Below are 8,449 nucleotides of genomic sequence, written 5' to 3' on the forward strand. Positions count from 1 at the left end.
CCCCCATGCTGCTTTGCTCTCTAGGCCCCCTGTCTGGTCAAGTCTTTGGCTCTTTAGCTATGAATGTGCTATAGACTCCTCGTTGGTTAGACCACCTCCTTTCACCTCGGGATCGCTTTCTATATGCCTTCTTCTTCCTCTCCAGAGGCCCATCAGGCACTATTTTTCCTCATCCCCAACTTCCACCACGGCTGTCTACGAGGGAGTTCTAAGCCCTCAAGTAATCAACTGTACGTTCCATTGCACCCCCCTCCCCAGCGACACACACACACTCTTGTTTGGTTCTGTTGCTGGGCTGAGCCGTGGCTTAGCAACGGGCTCTATATGAACGCTTCGCCCCAGGGACCCTGGTCATTCTCCTCGGCAGCCAGGGGAAATGGAGGAAGAAAAAACCAAGGAGGGCCTGTACCGGTCGGCCAAGGCCGCTCACCACCTGCAAACCGGGTTCCTGAAACGGAAGCCAGACTATGACAAGGCAGCGCTCGAGTACGCGCAGGCAGCCTTAGCCTTCAGAAGTGCCAGGCAGCCGGACCGGGCCGCCAACGCTTTTCTGAAGGAGGCGGCAGTCTATGAAAAAAAACGAGAGCCCCTCTATGCTGCTAGGGCCTATGAGCAAGCCGGTCTGCTCCTGAGGGAGACCAAGAAGCTAGACAAAGCCGCGCAGGCCATTGAGCAAGCCATCATCTTGTACGTGGAGAGCGGAAGGGCGGACGTCACGGCCGCGTCCCTGAGACGCTTCAGCCAGCTGCTGGAGAGGCAAATCCCATACCAGGTGGTGCGTCTCTACCAGTGGACAGCCGAGCTATTCGAGGCAGACGACCGTTTCCTGCAGGCCCTCGACTTCACTGGTCGAGCGTCGAAGATGCTGGTGCGTATCAAGAGCTATGGGGACGCTGCGATCTCACTCAGCAAAGAAAAGTACATGTACCAGGAAGTGGAGGGCTTTCAGACGAGCTACCAGAGAGCCGTCGCACAGTGTCTAGCGCACCTGAGCAACTGCGATTTACCGGCAGCTTCTAAGTGTGTCCAGGACAGCTGTCACATTCTCGGGTTTAAAGGTAGCCAGGAGCACGTGGCCTTGGCACAACTGCTGAAATGCTATGACAACCAGGACCAAGATGGAGTGAACAAGATCGGCCGCTCCCCTGTCTTCAACCGCCTGGACGAGCTCTACAGGAATATGATCAAGAAGCTGAAGGTACTTGCAATCAAGGACTTGAGGAGAATTCTGCCACGGCCACAAGCATGTATGTGACCCTCTGACAATGAAGACAAAACAGTCCCAGCAACAAAGGAGGAGAAGGAGGAGGAAAAGACTGTACCTAATTTATTTCACTGATCTACCACTCTATTTCTTAGCCAGTACCAAACAGTTTTGATTATTGTTGTTTTGTAATATAGTTGTAGATGTAGTATGGCTAGACCACCTTCCTTTCAATTTTTATTTTATTAATTTCCTTGATATTCGTGACCTTTTGTTCTTTCAGATGAATTTGTTATTTTTTTCTAGCTCTATAAAATAATTTTTAATACTTTCCTTGGTATGTCACTGAATAAGTAAATTAATTTAGGTAGAATTATCATTTTTATTGTATTAGCTTGGCCTACCCATGAGGGATTGATATTTTTCCAATTGTTTAGATTTGACTTTATTTGTGTGAAAAGTGTACATTCTTTAAATTTCTATTTTACCCTCTGGTTCTAGAATATCAGGGCAGTCTTCCTTGATAATTTCTTGAAAGATGATGTTTAGGCTCTTTTTTGGATCATGGCTGTCAGGTAGTCCAATAACTTTTTAATTATCTCTCCTGGATCTATTTTCTAAGTCAGTAGTTTTTCTGATGAGATATTTCACATTGTCTTCTTTTTTTTTTTTTCATTTTTTTTGGCTCTGTTTCCTTGATTTCTCATAAAGTCGGTAGCTTTTATTTGCTCCATTTTTAAGGAAATACTTTCTTCGGTGAGCTTTTGGACTTCCTTTTCCATTCGTCCAATTCTTTTTTTAAGGCATTCTTCTCATTGGCTTTTTTTTTTTTTACCTTTTTTCCCATTTGTGTTAGTCTATTTTTAAGGTGTTATTTTCTTCCTTATTTGGGGGGGTCTCCTCTAGCAAGCTATCCACTCATTTTTTTTTCATTATTGCATTACTCTCATTTCTCTTCCCAATTTTTACTCTACTTTTCTTACTTGATTTTCAAAATCCCTTTTGAGCTCTTCCAAAGCCTGTGACCAATTCATATTTTTCTTGGAGGTTTTTGATGCAGGAGCTTTGACTTTGTTTTCTTCTTCTGGCTATATGTTTTTATCTTCTTCATCACCAAAGTAAGATTTTTATAGTCTGATTTCTTTACACTGTGTGCTCATCTTCCCACACAAATACTTGACTTTCTAGCTCTTTGTCAGGGTAGGACTCAGCTTCCAGTGAGGGGCAGGGGTAGGGGGTGGGTGTACTGTCCCAGGCTTCAGGGGTTTTGTATCAGGCGCTCAATCCCCTACTGTCTGTGGGCCAAGAGCTCTGGAAGCAGCTGCTGCTGCTGCTACCACCATCACCACTGCCACCCTGGTGCTGTAGCCAGACCTCAGCCAGATCATGCTCCTCCTTCACCTGGGTACCAGAGAGTTTTCCCACTGACCTTCTTTTCTGTCTTTGGCATTTGTGAGTTGAGAGGTCTGGAAACCACCACAGCTGCAGTGACTCAGTCTCCTGAGGCCATTATATTATAGGATTCTGGTTTCTAATATACTCTGTTATTCACTTTCTTTTCATGGAAGAGTTCATTCCATTCATATTCACAGTTATGTTTACTGTGTATTTCCCTCCATCCTGTTTTCCTCCCCTCTTATACTTTTCTCTCCTTTTACCCTATCCCTCCTCACCAGTGTTTTGCTTCTGATCACTGCTTCCCCCAACTGCCCTCCCTTCTGTCATTCCCTCCTCCCTTTTCTTCCCCTTTTTCCCCCCTACTTCCCTATGGGGTAAGATAGATTTCTCTACCCATTTGAATGTGTATGTTTTTCTCTCTTTGAACTAAATCCAATAAGAGTAAGGTTCAAATAATGCTCAACCCCCCCCCTTCTTTCCCTCTATTGTAATAGGTCTTTCATGCCTCTTCGTGTGAAATAATTTACCCCATTCTGCCTCCTCCTTTCCTCTTCTCCCAGGACAATCTTTTTTTCACCCCTTAATTAATGATATCATCACATCAAAGTTAACGTATACCCTCTGTCCAAGTATACTCCTTCTAACTTCCTTAATAGAAATACAGTTCTTAAGAGTTATAAATATCAACTTCCCATGTAGGGATGTAAACAGTTTAACCTTATTGAATACTACTGCTCTTTTTTTCTTTCCTGTTTACCTTTTTATGCATCTCTTGAGTCTTGTATTTGAAGATCAAATTTTCTTTTCAGCTCTGGTCTTTTCATCTGGAAAGCTGGTAAGTCCCCTATTTCATTAAATATCCATCTTTTCCCCTGAAATATTATGCTCAGTTTTTCTGGGTAGTTGATTCTTGGTTGTAATCCAAACTCTTTTGCCTTCCAGAATATCATATTCCAAGTCGTCTGATCCTTTAATGTAGAAATTGCTAAATCCTGTGTAATATTGACTATAGCTCCTTGATATTTGAATTGTTCTTTCTGGCTGCTTGAACTTTTTTTTTCCTTGACCTGATAGCTCTGGAATTTGGCTACAATATTCCTTGGGAATTTTCCCTTTGGGATATCTTTCAGGAGGTGACTGGTGGAGTCTTTCAATGACTAGCTTACCCTCTGGTTCTAGTATATCAGGCAGTTTTCCTTGATAATTTCTTGAAAGATACTGTCCAGGCTCTTTTTGTGATCATGGCTTTCAGGTAGTTCAATGATTCTTACATTATTCTCCTGGATCTATTTTCCCTATCAGTTTTTTTTCCCATGAGGCATTTCTGTTCTTTTGATTTTTGTTTGTCTGATTCTTGATAGTGTCATGGAGTCATTAGCTTCCACTTGCCCAATTCTAATTTTTAAGGAATTATTTTCTTCAGTAAGCTTTTGTGCCTCCTCTCCATTTGGCCAATTCTACTTTTAAAGGAGTTGTTTTCTTCAGGGGATTTTTTTCCATTTGGTCAATTCTATTTTTAAGGAGTGATTTTCTTTGGTCAATTTTTGTGCTTCCTTTTCCAAGCTGTTGACCCTTTTTTCATAATTTTCTTGCCTAACTCTCATTTTTTCCCAATTTTTCTTCTACCTCTCTTTACCATACTTTTTTGAACTCTTCCAAGAGTGTTTTTTGGGCTGAGACTAATTTATATTCCCTTTTGAGGCTTCACTTGTAGGCATTTTGACATTGTTGTCCTTTTCTGAGTTTGTGTTTGGATCTTCTCTGTCACCATAATAGTTTTCTAGTGTCAGGGCTCTTTTTTGATTTTTGCTCATTTTTAAAAGTTGAACTCTACTTCTGAAGTACAAGCAGCACTGTCCCAAGCTTCTTGCACTGGGGGTCAGGGACCTTATCCCTGGCTTTCTGTACTGGGGTCTCTGGGGCTGGTGGCTTGTCCACTGTGCTACAGTGGCCCAGCCTAGTCACACACCTGTTGTGCCCTAGGTTCCAGGGCTGCCAGTTTGCCTGCTGCACTGGGGCTGGAGGCTTCACAGCTGGCCAGCTGTGCCACTGACCTGCTGAGCCAGAACCTCAGGGCCTAGGCTGCTGATCTATGCTGTGGCTAAGAGCCTCCCACTGGCTGTCCTAGACACTTCCTGTGCTGCACTGCATTCCCCTTTTACCCAAGTGCAACAGACCTTTCTTGAAGTTTTTCTAAGTTATCTTGGTTTGAAAATTGTTTCCCTCTGTCTTTTTGTGGATCCTGTCACTCTAGAATTCTTTTAGAGGCTCTATTTAACATTGTTTCTGAGGGAAACTGGGGAGAGCTCAGGAAACTTTCTGGCTTCTCTATACCATCTTGGCTCTAGCTGACCTCAAACTTAATGCAATTTCTGGCACTGCCATATTAAACTACTTCTGGTCTGGTTCCTGAAGGCTAAGGTGAAAATCACTCCTTGATCCATAGGCATCAAGATGAAACTGGATGCAAAACTTGGCATGAACCCCATTCCCTAGATCTTGGGCAGCTCACTCCTGACCTTTCTAAACTTACAAAGTTGTAGCCTACAAATTAGCATCCTTTGCCCAACCTACAAAGCTGTAGCCTTCAGATTAATCCTTTACCTAAAAAGAAAGAACAAATGCTGAGGGAAAGAAGTGAGATCCCATACTCACAGGCCACATGTTGAGTTCAGAGGGAGAGGGCCCAAGGTGTCCCTGCCTATATGTTATTAGTCAGCAGAATGTCACAGGAAGAGATAGCTCCAGATTCCTGTTAGCTAGTGGCTTTGGGGGTCAGTTAGTGACAAAGTAGATAGATTGCCAGGCCTGTAGTCAGGAAGACCTCAGTTCAAATGTGATCTTAGACATATACTAGCTGTGTGACCCTGGGTAAGTCACTTAACCCTTTTTGCCTCAGTTTCCTCATCTGTAAAATGAACTGGAAAAGAAAATGACAAACCACCCTAGTATCTTTGCCAAGAAAACTCCAAATGAAGTCACAAAGAGTCAAACACACCTAAAATAAAGACTGAATAACAAAAGCTGCTTTTGAATGCCCTCCAACCAATCAAAAAGGCTCTTCCTCTCATATGGTTAGCTGACCAGAACCATTTATAGAATGTCTGCACATGCTCCAAAGTCTCTCCCAAATATCTCCATTACATGTCCATCAGAATTCTCCTGGAAGTAGGCTTCCCTTAGCCTCTTCTACATGAGGAATTGCAGCAGCAGCACTTTGTAAATGCTCATAAGGATTTAACTCAGTGTCCAGTTGCCCATCACACCAATAAAAACTAAATAAAACCAATCCCCTTTCTCAGTGATTACTGGGGAGATACAACAGTTTTAAATATATAAGTACATATAAACTAATTTGAGGGGAGTAGACAAGTGAAAGAAGATTCTCTTCCCAGAGGAAAGGTAAAGAAGAAAGGTAAAGATTGTGAGAGGTAGAGTTAAGTGATTAAGACTAAGACCAGGAAGGAGGGAAGAGGTAAGACTGAGTGGGGAAGGGGGAATGAACTGAACCTTGAAGAATGGGTACGTTTTGCACAAGACTTCACTGAAAGAGAACATTCCAGCCAGAACAGCACGAGCAATAGATGGCCTTTGGAAGGTACACTGAACTCTAGCTGCTGATGCTATACATGCTATTTTTGTGGGAGGGGGGAAGGGAGGTGGTATGATCCCAATTCTTCCAAAACCCCTAGAAGAGAGAGGCTTGCATTGGGACAAAATGAAATATTTTTTAAAAGATTCCCCACCTCTCTGCTCACCATAACTACCCCCAACCCCACACACACACACCATTGTGCTGTAACTTTTACATCCATGCACTGCTGATTCCCACTGGGAATCCAAAACAACACAATGTTAATAAAGGGTATTTATGTGGTCTTTTCAGATTCGTAAAGTACTTTACATACATTATCTCATTTGATACCCAGATACCCCACAAGGCTATTTATTTATTCATTCATTACCTTTTCACAGAAAAGGAAACTGACTTGTGTGTCAACCACCCTATACAAACTTAGGTTTTCTGCCTCCACTTTCAGTTTCTCTACCCCCATTATACCACATTGTTGTTGTTGTTGTTGTTGTTGTTAAGTAGTTCTTTCAGTCATGTCTGACTCTTCATGACTTTATTTGGGTTTTCTTGACAAAGATACTGGAGTGGTTTGCCATTTCCTTCTCCAGTGGGTTAAGGTAAAAAGAGGTGAACTGACTTGCCCAAGGTCACACAGCTAGTAAGTGTCTGAGGCTGGATTTGAACTCACAAAAATGACTTCCTGACTCCAGGCCCAATACTTTATCAATTGCACCACCTAACTGCCCCATTATACCATATGCCCTCCTACAATAAGAAAACCTAAGTGGACTACAAGATCTCCAAATTTCTGGAATTTTTCTCTGTTGGGAGAATGAATGGTTTCTCCCTGAAGGCATATATGGTGGAGAGTAGAACTGATACTGGTGGAGGCCAGTTTGAGAAAGATTAAGAAAAGGGCAGGGTGAGAAAGAGGTAGGTATAGCTCTAATGAGACCAGAAAGTGGGGGCATTTCCTCCTAGAGAATATTCCACCATCTCTCCAAAAAAGAGGTAAGGAGAGCAAAGAAAGGAAAAGAGAGGAGGGGAAAAGGAAGGAGAAAGAGAAAGAAGAAGAAAGGAAGGAAGGAAGGAAGGAAGGAAGGAAGGAAGGAAGGAAGGAAGGAAGGAAGGAAGGAAGGAAGGAAGGAAGGAGGAAGGAAAAGAGAAAAAAGAAAGGAAGGTGGAAGGAAAGAAGGAATGGAGCCAAGAGAGCAGAGAAATCCCCCCAAAAGTGTAGGAGAACCCTCTCATATCACTGGTGTGTCATTGGTCAAGCATTGGACTCAAAGTCAGGAAAACCTAAGTTTAATTCCTGCCCAAGAATTACTAACCATATTATCTTCTCTGACCCTCAGTTTCCTCACCTATAAAATAGATTAAAACGCTTATTTCATTGGCATAGGGAAGTCCAGATGAGGAAATCCCCTCTACCAATTCAGATCATCACCTGCTCTAAAGCTTAGAGTTTAAAAGAGATTTCTATGTGGTGTGGTTAAGGGATTTGTTCAGACAGGATAATAAAGCCAATTTGTGTTAGGGGCATGAATTGAACTCTGGTATTCCTGACCGTGAGGCCTCTTTACATTGTCATTGTGAGACTCAAGCTAATTCATAGATGTTAAGCACATCTATGTGTTTTATGAATTTTATGAATTTTAAAGTGCCTTAGAAAATACTATTTATTTTTATATATCATGAGAGCCTCTGGCCTCCCCCAGCTGAGTGCATCCGTAAAATGAAAAGGTAAGAATAAATGATTGTTAAGATTCCCCCTGGCTCTAACCTTTTCTATATAAATACAAAAGACCAGAGCCAAGATGGCAGTGTAGAAGCAGGGAAACTCCATGAGCTCCCCCCATAACCACCTCAAATGCCTATAAAAAATTACTCTAAACAAACTTTAGTACTACAGAACCCACAAAGTGACAGAGAGAAAAAAATCTCCCACTGAAGGCAACCCTGCAGGCGAACAGAAAGGGTCCATTGCAGCATGCTGGGAACACAGCCCAGCCCTGCTTGAGCCCAAGGTTTTAACCTCAGGGTGGCCCCCGACCAGCTACCAGTTGGAGAGACTTCAGGAGAGTGGATCGCCAGCTGTGGTGTGTTCCAGAATTATCAACCCATAGATGCCAAGGACAAAGTGAGAGGTCAGTGTGGACTTTATGGAAACAGGGGGTCCAAGAGTGCGATCTGGCCTCTGAACCCCAGAGAGAGAAGTGGTTGACACAGGGGCCATGCAACTGCTGCCATGTGACTGCTTCAGAGTTCCTGGC

The 8,449-nt window shown here is 42.9% G+C and overlaps 1 pseudogene; it reads left to right on the top strand.

Moving 5' to 3' along the window:
* Positions 1-376: 376 nt before the first annotated feature.
* On the top strand, positions 377-1,255 carry LOC138156039 (gamma-soluble NSF attachment protein pseudogene; annotated as a pseudogene).
* The last annotated feature ends 7,194 nt before the right edge of the window (positions 1,256-8,449 follow it).

The sequence above is a fragment of the Petaurus breviceps genome, unplaced genomic scaffold (assembly GCF_028583685.1).
Source record: "Petaurus breviceps papuanus isolate PSGF00001 unplaced genomic scaffold, PetGlider_PUasm1.0 98, whole genome shotgun sequence".
Classification (NCBI taxonomy): Eukaryota; Metazoa; Chordata; class Mammalia; order Diprotodontia; family Petauridae; genus Petaurus; species Petaurus breviceps.